General features: G+C 35.8%; 1 pseudogene; it reads right to left on the reverse strand.

Moving 5' to 3' along the window:
* Nucleotides 1-1,884: 1,884 nt before the first annotated feature.
* Nucleotides 1,885-2,559, reverse strand: LOC100977965 (large ribosomal subunit protein uL24-like; annotated as a pseudogene).
* Between the last annotated feature and the right edge of the window lie 13,792 nt (nt 2,560-16,351).

The raw sequence follows: 16,351 nt of genomic DNA on the forward strand, positions 1-16,351 counted from the left end.
CCATTAGATTCTATGAGTTCTGGTTGTTGAAAAGAACCTGCCTCCCAACACTGCTTCTCTCTCACCCTGTGATCTGTGCACAATCTGGCCATCCTTCAACTTCCACCATAACTGGAAGCAATCTGAGGACATCAACCAATACAGATGCCCAATCTTGAACTTTATAGCCATTAGAATTGTAAGCCAAATAAATCTATTTTCTTGATATTATTTAATTTTTTGAATGTTTTAAGATTGGTTTTGTGACTTAACATACGGTCTATCCTTGAGAATGATCAATGTGCTAAGGAAAAAAATGTGTTTTGTGCAGCTGTTGAATGAAATGTTATATAAATATATGTTAGGTAAATTTGGCGTATAGTGCAGATTAAGTTGGATGTTTCTTTGCTGATTTTCTGTCTGGGAGATCTATTCAAGGTTGATAATGAAGTGTTGAAGTTTCCAGATATTATCATATCAGGATCCATCTCTCTCTTTAGCTCTAATAATATTTGCTTTATACATTCAGGTGCTTCAGTGTTCAATGTGTATATATACATATATATATATATATTTAAAATTGTTATATCCTATTACTGAATTGACACTTTTATCATTATATTGTGACTTTCTTGGACTTGTCTTACACATTTTGTCTTGAAATCTATTTTGTCTGATATAATTACTCCTGCATCTTTGGTTTATATTGAAATAAAATATTTTTCCATTCTTTTATTTTTAGAGTATGTGTGTCTTAATAGATGAAGTGTGTTTGTTGTAGGCAACAGATCACAAAGTCTTGTTTTTTCATCTATTCAGCCACAGTCTGTATTTTTTTATTTTTAAAAAAATTTTGTAGGTACATAACACGTGTATATATTCATGGGGTACATGATGTGTTTTGATACAGGCATGCAATGTGAAATAAGCACATCATGGAGAATGGGGTATGCATCCCCTCAAGCATTTATTCTTTCAGTTACAAAGAGTCAAATTATATTAAGTTATTTAAAAATATACAATTAAGTTATTTTTGACTATAGTTACCTTGTCCTACAAAATACTAGGTCTTATTAATTCTTTCTACTTTTTTGTACTAATTAACCTCCCCTCCTAACTCCCAACTCTCCACTACCCTTCCCAGCCTCTGGTAAGCATTCTTATAATATCTCTGTGTACAAATTCAATTGTTTTCATTTTTAGATCCCACAAGTAAGTGAGAACATGTGATGTTTGTCTTTCTGTTCCTGGCTTATTTCACTTAACATAATGATCTCCCATTTCATCTACCTTGTTGCAAATGACTTAATCTTGTTCCTTTTTATGGATAAATATACTCTGTTGTGTATATGTACCACAATTTCTTCATCGATTCATCTGTTGATGGACACTTAGTTTGCTTTCAAGTCTTAGCTATTGTGAATAGTACTGAAACAAACATAGAAGGGCAAATATCTCTTTTATACACTGATTTGCTATTTTCACGTATATACCAAGCAGTGAGATTACTGGATCATATAGTAGCTCAATTTTTAGTTTACTGAGAAACCTCTACACTGTTATCCATAGTGGTTGTACTAATTTACATTCCCATCAACAGTTTATAAAGACTCTCTTATCTACACATCCTCATCAGCATTTGTTATTGCCTGTATTTTTTATGTAATTCATTTTAACTGAGGTGAGATGTTATCTCAGTACAGTTTTGATTTGCAATTATCTGATAATCAATGATGTTGAGCACCTTCTCATGTGCCTGCTTGTGATTTGCATGTCTTCTTTCATGAAATTTCTAGTCAAATCTTTTGCCCATTTTTTTATCAGATTATTAGAGTATTTAATATAGAGTTGTTTAAGCTCCTTATATATTCTGGTTCGTAATCTGTTGTCAAATGGGTAGTGTGCAAATATTTTCTCACATTCTATGGGTTGTCTCTTTACTTTCTTGATTGTATCACTTACGTGCAGAAGCTTTCTAACTTGTTGTGATGCCATTTGTCTATTTTTCCTTTGGCTATCTGTGCTTATAGAGTATTACTGAAGAAATTTTTGCCCTAAACAATGTCCTGGAAAATTTTCCTGGTAGTTTTCTTTTCTTTTTTCTTTGTTTCAAGTTGTAATGAAAGCTTGTATATAAGATTACTTTATTCCTGCATCTTCTCAATTGTTTCTTCCTTGTATTTGCCCTTTTGCTTTCCTACTTGGCAAGATTTGGCTTTCCGTTCACGGATATTTTTGCAGTCTTTGTCCAGTTTTAGCCTAGTGATAACCACCTTGCTGGGATGAATGCCTACGTGGACAGTTGTGCCATTAGCCTTTTCCCGCTGCACCCGTTCAATGTAGATAGCATCTTTCTTCCTGTAAACCTTGACTACTTTGCCAATTTGTTGACCTTTATAGTGTCCTCGTACAACCTGAACTTCATCATCCTTTTGGATGGGCATGGATCACCCGTTATACTTCTGTTTCAGCTCGTTGGAAAGAGGGGAAGACATAATCTTCGTGAATGTAGGAAGGTGCATTGAAATGCCTTTTGCGACTCTTGCTTCAGTTGGAAGTCACAAAGGGATTAAACTTCATTTTGGCCGCTCCCTCTTCAGTGATGGATGCAAAAGGGAAGAGAACTACACACTCCTGATAGTTTTCTTGTAGCGGTTATGTAGTTTGAGATCATAGATTTAAGTCTTTAATTCATTTTGGTTTGATTTTGTATATGGTGTGTATTATTCCATTCTCATACTGCTATGAAGAACTACCTGGGACTGGGTAATTTATAAAGGGAAGAGGTTTAATTGACTCAGTTCCGCATGGCCAGGGAGGCCTCAGGAAACTTACAATCATGGTAGAAGGCAAAGGAGAAGCAGGCACCTTCTTTACAGGGCGGCAGGAGTACAAGCAAGGGAAATGCCAGATGCTTATAAAACCATCAGACATGGTGAAACTCTCTATGATGAGAACAGCATGGGGGATAATGCCTCCATGATCTGATTACCTCCACCTGATCCTGCCCTTCACACTTGGTGATTACACAGATTATGGGGATTAAATTTAAGGTGAGATTTTGGGTGAGGACACAACCAAACCACATCATTGTGAGAGATAGTTAACCAGTTTTATTATTCTGTATAAGGATATCTGGTTTTCCCAGCATCATTTATTGAAGGACTGTCTTTCCCTCAGCATATGTTCTTGGTATCATTGTCAAAAATGGTTTTACTGTAGGTGTGTGGATTTGTGTCTGTTTCATTGGTTTAAGTGTCTGGTCTGAGTTCCAGCACCATACTATTTTAGTTACTATAGTTCTGTATTATAATTTGACATCAGATAATGTGATTATTCCATTTTTGTTCATTTTCCTCAGCATACCTTTGGCTATCCTGGGTCTTTTGTGGCTTCATATACATTTTAGAATTAGTTTTTGCTAGTTCTGTGAAAAATGAATTTGTATTTTGATACAGGCTCTATTGCATCTGCAGATAGCTTTGGTAGTGCGTACATTTTAACAATATTGATTCTTCCAATCCATGAACATGGAATAATTTTCCATTTTATGGTGTCCTCCTTAATTTTTATCAGTGTTTTATAGTTTTTGATATAGGAATCTTTCACTTCTTTGGTTAATTTCTAGGTATTTATGTGTGGCTGTTGTAAATGGGATTTCTTGTTATTTTTTTTCACATTGTTAACTACTGGCATATAGAAATGTTACTCATTTTTTCTACATTGATTTTGTATCCTGTAACTTTACTGAATTTGTTTATCACTTCTAATAATAGTTTCCTTGTGGAGTCTTTAGATTTTTCCAAATACAAGATCATATAATCTGCAAATAAGGGCATTTTGACCCTTTCCTTTCAATTTGAATGCCCTTTATATCTTTCTCTTGTCTGATTGCTCTAGCTGGGACTTTCAGTACTATCTTAAATAACAATGGTGGCAGTGTACGTCCTTGTTGTGCTCCAGATCTTAGAGAAAACCCTTTCAGTTTTTACGCATTCAGTTTTTACGCATTCAGTATTATATTAGCCGTGGCACTGTCATAATGGATTTTATTATGCTGAGGTATATTCCTTAAATTTCCACCGTTTGAAGGTTTTTATTATGAAGATATGTTGAATTTTATCAAATGCTTTTTCCACATCAATTGAAATAATCATATAATTTTTTCCTTTATTCTGTTGATATGATCCCAGGGATAAATCCCACTTGGTCATGATGAATAAACTTTCTTAGGTATTATTGAATTCAGTTTGCTAGTATTTCGTTAGGAAATTTTGCAACAATATTCATCATAAATATTGCCCAGTGCTTTTCTTTAATTAATGTGTCTTTTTATAGTTTTGGTATCAGGGTAATACTGGCCTCATAGAATAAGTTTGGTCTTGTCCTCTATTTTTTAAAATAGTTTGAACAGAATTGATATGAGTTTTTCTTTATATTTTTGTTAGAATTCAATAGTGAAACCATAAGGCCTTGGGCTTTTCTTTACTGTAAGACATTTCATTATGTATTTGATCTCATTATTTGTTAATGGACTGTTCAGGTTTTGGATTTCTTTCTGGTTAAATCTTGGTAAGTTGCATGTATCTAGCAATTTGTCCCTTTCTTTGAGATTTTCCAATTGTTTCCAATTTGTTTCAAGAATTATTTTAACTTTCTTTTTTCATTGAACTGCTGGTCACTTAGGAGCATATTGTTTAAATTTCATGTATTGGCATAGTTTCAAAAATTTCTCGTTATAAATTTCTAGTTTTATTCCATTGTTGCCAGAGAAGATGCTTGATATTATTTCAATTATTTGAATATTTTAAGACTTGCTTTGTGACCTAACATATTGTTTATCCTTGAGAGTCATCCATGTGTTGAAGAAAAGCATGTGTATTCTGCAGCTGTTATGTAAAATGCCTTGTAAACATCTATCATATCCATTTGTTCTATAGTACAGATTAATTCTGATTTTTTTTATTGATTTTCTGTCTAGAAGATCTGTCCAGTGCTGAAAGTGGGGGTGTCAAAGTCTCCAGCTATTATTGTACTGGAGCCTATCTCTTTCTTTAGCTCTAATAATATTTTCTGTGTATCGGGGTGTTCCCGTGTTGGGTGACTATATATTTAAAATTGTTATATCCTCTTACCAAATTGACCCCTTTATCATTATATGGTGACCTACTTTGTCTATTCTTATAGTTTTTGTCTTGAAATCTATTTTTTTTCTAATATAAGTATAGCAACTCCCGCTTTTTTGGGGTTTGCATTGGCATGGAATACAATTTTCCATTTTTTAATTTTCAGATTATGTGTGTCTATATAGGTGAAATGTACTCCATTTACACAACAGATAAATGGATCTTGTTTCTTCATCCGTTCACCCAGTCTATATCTTTTGATTAGAGTGTTTAGTCCATTTACATTAAATGTTATTATTGATAAGTAAAGACTTACTCCTGCCAGTTTGTTATTTATTTTCTGGTTGTTTTGTGGTCTATCTTTTCTCCTTTTATTCTTTCCTGTCTTCCTCTAGTGAAGATGATTTCCTCTGATGATATAATTTAGTTTCTTGCTTTTTATTATTTATGTATTCATTGTATGCTTTTGGTTTGAGGTTACCATGAAACTTGCAAATACTGTCTTATAGCCCATTATTTTAACCTAAAAACAACTTAATATTTGCATAGAGAAACAAACAACAAGCAAAACAATAACTAATAAAAACTTGCCTTAACTTTTTCCTTCACCTGTTAAATTTTTGTATTTTCTATTTATATTTTATTGTACTATGTCTTGAAAAGTTGTTTTAGGTATTTTTGTTTGGTTCTTTATTTAGTCTTTCTACATATAATAAGAGTAGTTTACACACCACAGTTACAGTAGTTACAGTTTTACAATATTATATGTTTTCCTATGTAGTTGATACTACCAGTAAGTTTTGTGCCATCAGATGATTATTTATTGCTCATTAATGTTTTTTATTCATTTAGTTGAAGTACTCCTCTGAGTATTTCTTGTACTATGAGTCTTGTATTGATTAAATTCTTCATCTTGTATTTGTCTGGGAAAATTATTATTTCTTTTTCATGTTTGAAGGTTATTTCACCAGATATACTATTCTAGGGGATACGTTTTTTCCTTCAGCATTTTAAATATGTCATGCCATTCTTTCCTGGCCTGTAAGGTTTCTACTGTAAAGCATACTTCCAGATGTATTGGATCTCCACTGTATGTTATTTGTTGCTTTTCTCTGGCTGCTTTAAGACCCTTTTTTTCCTTGCCCTTTAGGAGTTAGAGTATTAAAAGCTTTGAGATTAGTCTTCTTTGGGTTAAATCTGCTTGGGGTTGTATAACCTTCTTGTACTTGGATATTGATATATTTCTCTACATTTGAGATGTTGTATTTTATTATCACTTTGAATAAACTTTCTATCCCTATCCTTTTTCTACCTCCTCTTTAAGTCCAGTAGCTCTTATATTTACCCTTTTGAGGCTATTTTCTAGATCCTGTCAGTGTGCTTCATTGTTTCTTCATTTTTCTTTTTTCTCCTCTGAATGTGTATTTTCAAATAGCTTGTCTTCAAAGTCACTAATTTTTTCTTCTTCTTGATCAGTTCTGCTATTAAAGACTCTGATGCACTCTTCATTATGTCAATTGCATTATTTAACTTCTCCAGAATTTATGCCTGATTCTTTGCAATTATTTTAGTCAGCTTTTTAAATTTATCTGATGGAATTCTGCATTTCTGCCCTCCGTTATGTTGAATTACTTTGAGTACTTTGTGTTCCCTCAAAACAGCTATTTTGAATACTCTGTCTGAAAGGTCACATATTTCTATTTTCCCTAAATTCATTTCTGGTGCCTCATTTCACTTATTTTGTGAGATCATATAGTCCTGAATAATCTGGATGCTTGTGGATGTTTATCTGTGTCTGGCTATTTAAGAGATAGGTATTTATTTTCATCTTCACACTCTGTGCTTAGTTGTACCTGACATTCTTGGGAAAGCTCTCAACATATTCAAAAAGACTTGACTGTTGTAATCTTAGCTGCATGTGCATTAGGGGGAACCCCAAATCCAGTAAAGCTGTGGTTCTTGCAGACTTATTGAAGTACCACCTGAAGGTCTTAGATGAAATTCTTAAGAATTATCTGGATTATGAGGCAGAGACTCTTGTTCTCTTCCCTTACTTTCTCCCAAATAAATGAAGTATCTCTCTTTCTCTCTCTCTCTCTCTCTCTCTGTCTCTCCATTCTGAGCTACCTGGATCTGGTGGTGGGGTGTTACAAGCACCCCTATGGGCACCACAACTGAGACTGTGCTGGGTTAGACCCAAAGCCAACACAGCACTGGGTCTTGCCCAAGGCCTGCTATAACCATGACCCGGCTACGGCCTATGTTCACTCAAGGCTCTACAATCAGCAGCTGGTGAAGCCACCAGACTTGTATTCTTATCTTCAGGGCAGTGAATTTCCCAATGCCATGGTGGTTCCAGAGATGACATCTGGAAACCAGGGACTATAGTTAAAAAAAACAAAACCAAAAAAACAAAAATCTTAGAAATCTACATGGTGTTCTGTTGCAGAGTGGCTGAGTTGGCACTCAAACCATGAGATACAGTTCTTTTCTCTCTTCCCTCCCCTTTCCACAGGCAGAGGAGCCTCACCCCATATCTATCCCCACCACAGGCCTATGGGGATTACTGCCAGGATACCACCAATATTCGCTTTAAGCCCAAGGGCTCTTCAGCAAGATTGAGGTGAATGTTGCCTGGCCTATGACTCACCTTTCAGGGAAGTGGGCTCCTCTCTGGCCCAGAGCAGGCTTTGTGATGCCATCCAAGAGGCAAGTCCTGAAATCAGGGACCCAAAGGCCTCACTTGGTGTGCTATCCTTTTGTGGCCTAGCTGAAATCTAAGGTGTGAGACAAAATTTTCTTTACTTTCCCCTATGTTTTTTTTCAAGCAGATGAAGTCTCTTCCAATAGCCACTATAGCTTGGAATGTGCTGTAGCAGAAGCAAGGAATCACCAGAAGTAAAAGTCTCAAAGTCTTACCCAAGGACCATGGCATGTACCACCTGGGTATCACAGCTTGTTATTCAGTGCCCATGAACTCTTTAGTCAGCAGGTGATGGGCCCTTCCCTTCAAGGCAGTGGGTTTCCTTTTGGCCCAGGGTGTGTGTAGAAATGTTGTCTAGGATCTGTCACCTGAAAATGGGGCCTCACAACACTGACCGGTTCCCTATTTTACTGTTGCTTAGCTGGTATTCAAGAGGCAAGAAAAAGTCCTCTTACCCTTCTCTCTCCTCAAGCAAAATAAAGGGGTTTCTTTTGAGGTCATGAGCTGCACTTCATGAGTTGGGCATGGATGACACAACTACTCTGTTAGCAACCCCAGCTGGTATCTCAGTAGGTCACTCGCTCCCCAAATCTACTGGCTCTGAGCCTAGTTCAGCACTAGGACTCACCTAGGACTTGCAGTCCTTATGGCCTAGACTGTCCTTCAAATTCACATAGGGCCCCAGAGCAGCTTAGCTCGAGGTGGTGAGGCTTGGCAAATTTCAAGTGTCAACTACTTCAAATGGAAAATTACTCTCAGAGTAGGGTTGGTTTAAATATTCCAGCCATGTTTTGGCATCAGCTGAGTTCAGTTGGGTTTTGCTTTCTGCTCTGACAAGGCAGCACTGAGTTCAAAGCAGTGTCTCACAATTGCTGCACTCTCACTCTCCCAAGCACAGAGATTCTGCCTCTGCACCATGCAGCTGTTGTTGCAGGATGGGAGGGTGGTGACATTTGTGATTCAGCACTTCTTTTCTAACCTTCTCAGTGCCTCTTTTAGTGATATGAAGTTAAAACGAGGTACTTTATGTGCTCACCTGTTTTGTGGTTCTTACGAAGGTGCTTCTTTTTGTGTGTAGATAGTTGTTAAATTTGCGTCCTTGTTGGAGGGATGATCAGTGGAGCCTTCTTTTTGGCCATGTTGCTCTGCCTTTCTCCAGACCTTTTTTCTTTATAAATTACTCAAGCCTCAGGTGTTTCTTTATGGCAATACTACGCAGACTAAGACAAAATAATCCACATTTATTACACTATTTAATTTCTTTTCTGTTTACTTTACTAAAATTATTACAGGTGTTTTTTTAATGGTTTTACCCTTTTATATACCCTTCAGCAAATTTCTCTAGTATTTTATTGAATGCAAGATTGATCTCTAAGAGTATGTGATTTTTTTATACCTCTTTCTTCTTATATTGCATCTCACAACTGCTCAAATCAGTAATCCTTCTGACAAACTTTGCCGTAAAATGTATGTATTCTCAATTGCAACAATAAAACATACGCTTTGGAAAGTATTTGGCAACACACTGAGAAGGGTTTTCACAAACATGACTAGTTAAGAGTCTATGTCTTATGGAATTCAACATAGTCTTTTCATTGTAGAGGTCCTGTGTTTACTAAGGTGTCTAAGAGCACCAAATGTGCTATTTTCCATTTTGTGTGCCTGGTCAGTCATAGAAGTATAACCATGTTAAAAAGATTAGAAACATTGGAATGTCTCTGAGAGTACTTGAGGATAAACCATAAATAGAAGGCATTTTACCTGGATACAGTTACCTAGATAATCCCAGGGAAAAGAGCTCATTCTAAATTCATAGAAAAAATGTAGTTTTATATAACTATGCTTGTCAGCACACTAATTTCTCTTGTCAAATTCAGCAAGATTGCCCCTTATAGCATGCTGTAGCTACCTGGCATTAGTATGCCTATGATTTGAAAAATTATTTTCCCTGAATATTTTTCCTGGCTTACTCAAATGAAAGACTTGTGAGTGAAGTAACAAATTATTAATAATACATGCCATAAAGTAAAACATATTCTTTTTCAGATCTCGATTTATTAATCAAGAATAAATGAATGCATCTGAATGATTTAAAAAAACCTAAAATTATACAGATTGTACTCAAATTGAGTATTTTCAATATTCTATTCAAAATATAATGAAAGGCATCACTCTTCACATTAACCTATACATTTATGAGGAAGCAGTCAGGTTCTCATATGAAATATTTAACATTGTATCTTGTATGAATTAAAATGAAAAGTATGTCTTATATATTAGAAATTTTGCATCAAGTTCAGACTGGAGAGTCAGCTGCTTTGGCCTTATAAGATAGACCTCAAGGGGTCAGATTCCAAAGCTTGTCATTCTCTACTACCTCAGCCAAGCTTCAATCAGTGTTGCTATAATTATGTGATAGCGTTCCATATTAAGCACTATTTACTACCTCTTGTTGATTCTCAATGACTGCTTGAAAACTGGCCTTCTTTAAGTGTTACACATAAAAAATTGAGATTTTGATTTAATCTATAATGCTTATGAGAGCGTACCAGGCTTGTGCCATGCTAAATTAGGCTGTAAAAATCTAGGGTTAGAGGTAACCCACTTTTGTAATGTCCAGTATTTATTTTGCTCTATACCCTCAGTCTATAAAAATGTATATTCCAAATGCATCTTAATTGAGTTTGTACTGTTATTGGTTAATTACTTAATTTGTTTTAGTTTCAAAATTAGTTGAATCCCACTATACCAAAGATAAAGACAAAATTGGGATTATAAACTTCTTGTTTTATAGTAAAATAATGGGTTGCTGTGGAGATTAAATTATTTGGGGCATGCAAATCATAGTGCTTTACAAACAGTAATGGTGGCTGCTGCACTTCTAAATATAATTCGCTCATCTACATTTATACAAAACTGTTCTGCCTTGCTTTAAAAGTTCTACCATAGGTGCCTTAAAATACATGCTTATACTGTTTCTTCCAGGATAGAAAACCCATTTCTGTAAGGGTTCTATGTCTGTTGTCTTACTTTTTTTTTTTTCCAAATTTGTAAACAATTCTTCCTTTCACAACCAGTTCTGAAACCCACAAAAGTCTTACAATGTCATTCAAGATGAGAAAATATCTTGGAATGGACAGGCTCACTTCTATACTTGAAGAAGTTGTTGGAGTACCTGTAGGCAGAGTCTTCCACTACTCTGACTGATAGACAAGTTTGCACTCCATCATGTATGTTCTAAGTACTCAGCCTCTCTAGAGGTTTTCAATCCCAATTATTACTTTTTCTACTAGATAAGAGAGTTTTTGAAAGAGACACTGGGTTGACGACAGGGAATTGATTGAAAGTATGAATATTAATGAGTAAATTTCCCATTCAATCAATCTATCCTAAAAAATAAGTACTGCCTCCACATCTGGAAGTGCTAGCTTCCAAATATAATACATTGTTCCAGTTAAAGAAAACTGAGCTATCTTAGAGTGAAATTTTCTGAGTTCTTGCATTTGAACATTCATCAACATAATGACCAAATCTCTAATCAAAGGTCTCCCTAAGCTTACATGTAAGCAAGCTCGATTGACTTATACAGAGCTTCTTAACAGTTTTTAGTTCCTCATTCTTAACTATGAACATATATTCTGACTTTTGAGAAAAATTGGAATACAAAATGTCAATAAAACAACAACAATAATATGAATCATTGATGGAAAATTTCTGGAGATGTCAATAGGATTCTCACTGAACAGTTATCAGAGTACTGATCAGTTCATGCTTGGGAGGAAACTACTCAAGGCAAAAGAACTGCCCAATAGTATGAATAAAACAATTTATCCAACCCGAAGAAAGTAACAGATATTTGATTTTTTGTCTAAAAACAAACAATAACTTGAAAAATATATGAAAATAACACTTTTCAAAACATTGGAGTTCAGGCAATGCATGACAATAATTCCCCAGGTTACCACCTTCTGAGAGTTTCCCAGATGCAGCTCAGAGACAGGGAAGCCAGGGGAAGCCCAGCAGACTGTCACAGTTGAGGAGATATGCCTGTAAGTCCAGAGAGAGCAAGGTGGCTACAGTTTACAAGGTAGAGTAACTTAGAGGAAAGGCCTACACAGAGAAAACACTTTGAAAATCACAATAGGATCATCACTGAGTATTCATCAGAGCACTGTGAAGTTGATGCGTGGGAGAAAACTACTCAAGACAAAAGAACTGCTCAAAGGAATTAGAGGATAGAATACTTGGAGCTCAGACAAGGCCTAGAACAATGCCTGTTCTTACCAGCTGCACAGGTCAATGTCATAATTCACGGAGCATTAGGTAAAGTGTTTTTTTTTGTTTGTTTGTTTTTTAGGCAGAGTTTCGCTCTTGTCACCCAGGCTGGAGTGCAATGGCACGATCTTGGCTCACTGCAACCTCCACCTCCCGGGTTCAAGTGGTTCTTCTGCCTCAGCCTCCCAAGTAGCTGGGATTACAGGCGCCCGTCACCATGCCAGACTAATTTTTTTGTATTTTTAGTAGAGAAGAGGTTTCACCATGTTGGCCAGGCTGGTCTTGAACTCCTGAACTCAAGTGATCCACCCGCCTCGGCCTCCCAAAGTGCTGGGATTACAGGCATGAGCCACTGCGCCTGGTCAGGTAAAGTATTTTTAGAAGTCTTTCCTTTGGATTAGAGATAATAAGCCTTGCATAAAATGTTGTTTAGGTCCCACCTAACAAACCTTAAAAAGCATGGATAAAGCTGTTTATGAAATAAAACTGCATCCCAGAATAAAGCTTGAGAAGAATTATAGAATAGAAAAATCACCACCACATCAAGCAAGTGGAAGGATTGAATATTATGTAGAGACAAGAAAAATATTCAAAAAGACACAAATCAAATCTGAAAAATTAAAGAATACAATGTCTCAGATGATATTCTGGATGAATGGCAGATTAGACATTACAGAAGAAAAGATAATTGAACTTAAAGTCTTATCAGCAACTATCATAAATGAAACTGGAAAAAAAGGAATAAAAAATGTGAACTGGGAGAAAACTTTAACCTAGGAAACATGTTAAGTGGACCCCCAAAGTTGGAGAGTGGGGACAGAGAAAACATTTGAAGAAAAATATTTGAAATATGGTCATGACAAGCCATATGTTTCTGTCAAGAACTGTAAAGGGTCTGAAATTTTACTCAAACTTGTTAGGTGAGCACAATTTTGGGCCAGCTGAATGGGAAGAAGACTTGAGACTCCTGGATCAGCAACCAAGAACAGTTTATTATTCACAACAACAACAGTAGTTAGAGTGTCACCATTTTTTGCACTGCTTTCTTGAGCCCCAGTTCTCACAGGGTGATGCAATAGAAAGCCAGTTAATATCTCCTCTTACAGGAGAGAAATCTTGAGTTTATGAAACTAACACCTTTTATAATGGGTTCTCTATATGTCTTCCTTTTGCTCCGGAGGGAAACAGTCTCAATCTTTCAAGGCTGTTCTCTACACACATCCTTGAAATGTTAGTTTGGAAAAAGGGACACTTAGTACCTCATTCACAAGACATGCAGAAACTCAAAAGGTAGTACCTCATTCACAAGACATGCAGAAACTCAAAAGATCTATTGAAAATTATCTCCCAAAATTACTATCTAAATTTAATAAAATTTGAAAAGTCAGTTCCTTAGGTGCATGAGTCACCTTTTAAGAGTTCAATAGTCACATATGGCTAGAAACTGTCATATTGACAGTGAAGATATGGAACATTTCCATTACTGAAGAAAATACTATCATATAGAATGGTTGTACATCATATAATAGCAATAATAAGGTGTAATAATAATAGTAGCCCTATAAATTATGGGTTATTATCTGCACTTTACAGATGAAGAAACTATGCCTTAAGAAAGTAAAGCAACTTACTAAGTTAATATGTCTAGCAGATGTCAGAGTTTGGACTGCATTAAACTAATTTCTTATACTGCTTTCTATAATGCCTGTGGCAGATTGTATGTTCAAGTAATGACTGCAACAATATTTATGATCCCACATGCTCTTCTAGATCCTTGCTACTATCCTGTCAAGAAGTGGAGCCTAGGGCTGGGCACGGTGGCTCACACCTCTAATCCCAGCACTTTGGGAGGTTGAGGCGGGTGGATCACGAGGTCAGGAGTTCGAGGCCAGCCTGCCCAGCATAGTGAAACCCCGTCTCTACTAAAAATACAAAAACTTAGCTGGTGGTGCGCACTTGTAATTCCAGCTACTCAGGAGGCTGAGGCAGGAGAATCACTTGAACCCAGGAGGCAGAGGTTGCAGTGTCCTTGAACTTGGGTGGGCCTTTGTTACTGCCCCAATGGAAGTGATATTACATACAGTGTAAATGATGATATGTAAGGTTAACTGTATCCTTGAAAAGATGTCATATCTTTAACAAGATGATAGAGCTTCTACATGGCTCCTTTTTGGGACAATAGCTCCTGGAAGTCAGTTGCCAGGCTATGAGGAATCCCAGGTCACATATTTATATCTTTTAGCTGAGGCCATTATTGAGTTCCCAGGCAGCAGCCAGAATTAACTCATACACATGAATTACGAAGCCTTCTAAATGTCTCCAGCCCCAGTCACCTTTGGATTTTAGCCCGGGAGATCCACAAAAATAATTATCGACCTGATCTAATCCTAACTTATATTTCAAATCATAAATAGTAATAATAAAAATAAGTTTGTTTCATGTTATTAAGCTTGGGATGATTCCTTATGCAGCAATAAATCATTGAAACAATGTATCTTCAAACCAATTATTTAAAAACCTTTTTTTCAGCCAATGAATCAATATTTGTTTGCTTTATTCACTGGTGCATTCAACAAATGAATATATACATGGGTAATTTCTTGTATAGCCTATGTCACATTTTGTAGAACTAGAATTAAACAGAAAAAGTCAATTTATGGCTTATATGAAAAAATATACATATTGAAAAAAGAAATTTCATCTAAGCAAAATTGTTTCTCAAGTAGCTCTGTACATTTTTTATGTATTGTCATATTTGGGTTTCATACCCTAGACTTCTGTCTTTCATTTATTTATTCTGGTTGATAGGTAAGTTGCCTTATTTGCATTATTTCTAAAGACGTGAAAAATTATTATGATTTTTAAATGTTAAAGTAAACATACCTCATACTTTTCACTAAAATACAAAATATTGTAATAAAATAAATGACAAATTTTTCAAAGAAACATGAAGCATAGTCAATAAAACATACAACTTTATTAAATCTCTATGTTCTAGAATCAATTTTTGCATTGACGTATATTCATAAGACACCTAGAAAATACCTTGTTAATTTTCATAGATTTAAACATTTCACAGGTTTAATTTTAGTAAGCTGACAATTTTCTAGAGGATATTTTTATTTGCAAATACAGATTATTTACAGTTAAACTTTGAAATTGGATATTCTTTCCAACTTGATCAATTATTAAAGAACTGAGAAAAGTCTCAAAATAAAATGGGTTAGAAATAGTTTATATGTTATTGCTTTAAAATCATTTCAAGTAGTTACAATGCACTTTCACAGAAGCATCATTTTGCCTGAAACATACAGGAGGGACACGGAATCAGGAACGAACAGAATGGAGGCCCCTGGAGCTATGTTTATAGATCCTTGCTCATTTATTGTGCAATTTATTCACTATAGCTTAAGGGACAAGCAAACATTCATCACCCACTGCTCCCATCATTTTCAAGGCTGTTTAGTAGATAACACAAATGCTAAGCAAACAAGTCTTTTGATCCATTTCAATCTACTTCTGATTTTTCTTTTAGGTAACAAAAGTTTATTGATTTGACTCTATCTATGTGTTTCTATCTCTATGTCTACATCTAAAATTTTTCCATCTGTGTCTCTATTTACACATAAAATTGGAAAAAACACCACCCTTGGAGTATTCTCTGAACAGGGACAGAAAGTAAAATTGTTTGGTACAAAAGGGATTCCCATCTAAGAGTTTGATATGTGTGGAGTCTTAAATAGACAAAGGAGTTAGGCTGGTGAGAGATGGGAAAAACAAAAAGAAAAAAACAGATAAGCTCTAAGTACGCCTTTCTTCACGGTTCAGGTCATATAGACCTCCTGTGCAAACAACTGACAATCTTCCTGAGCCCAACTATCATTAGACACCTACAAGTTAGGTCACCGCAACCTTAGCATTTTTAGTACTGCACAAAGCCCTCTTCAGCAGACAGCATAAACACTCTTTTATAAAATTTCCACCAAGCCTTTGTTTCCCGGCAGTCAGTTTCTGCTGGCCTGCCCATTGCCTCCTTGCAAACTATTTTCCTAATAATTTTTCTAATAAATCTGCCTTTCTTTACCTACAACTCTCTTGGCAAATTCTTCTATCCCCATGCCACCGGCCCAGATAGTTGTCATTCACCTGTAATATTTTGGTGGCCCATTAGGGGACTTTCTTTTCATGGGGAACTCTCTCCCCTGTCTCTTTCCCTTTCCCAACTTGGGACCCTCAGCAGACAGCCTCTAAGCACGAGCCAATTGCA

Source organism: Pan paniscus, chromosome X (genome assembly GCF_029289425.2).
Source record: "Pan paniscus chromosome X, NHGRI_mPanPan1-v2.0_pri, whole genome shotgun sequence".
Taxonomy (NCBI): domain Eukaryota; kingdom Metazoa; phylum Chordata; class Mammalia; order Primates; family Hominidae; genus Pan; species Pan paniscus.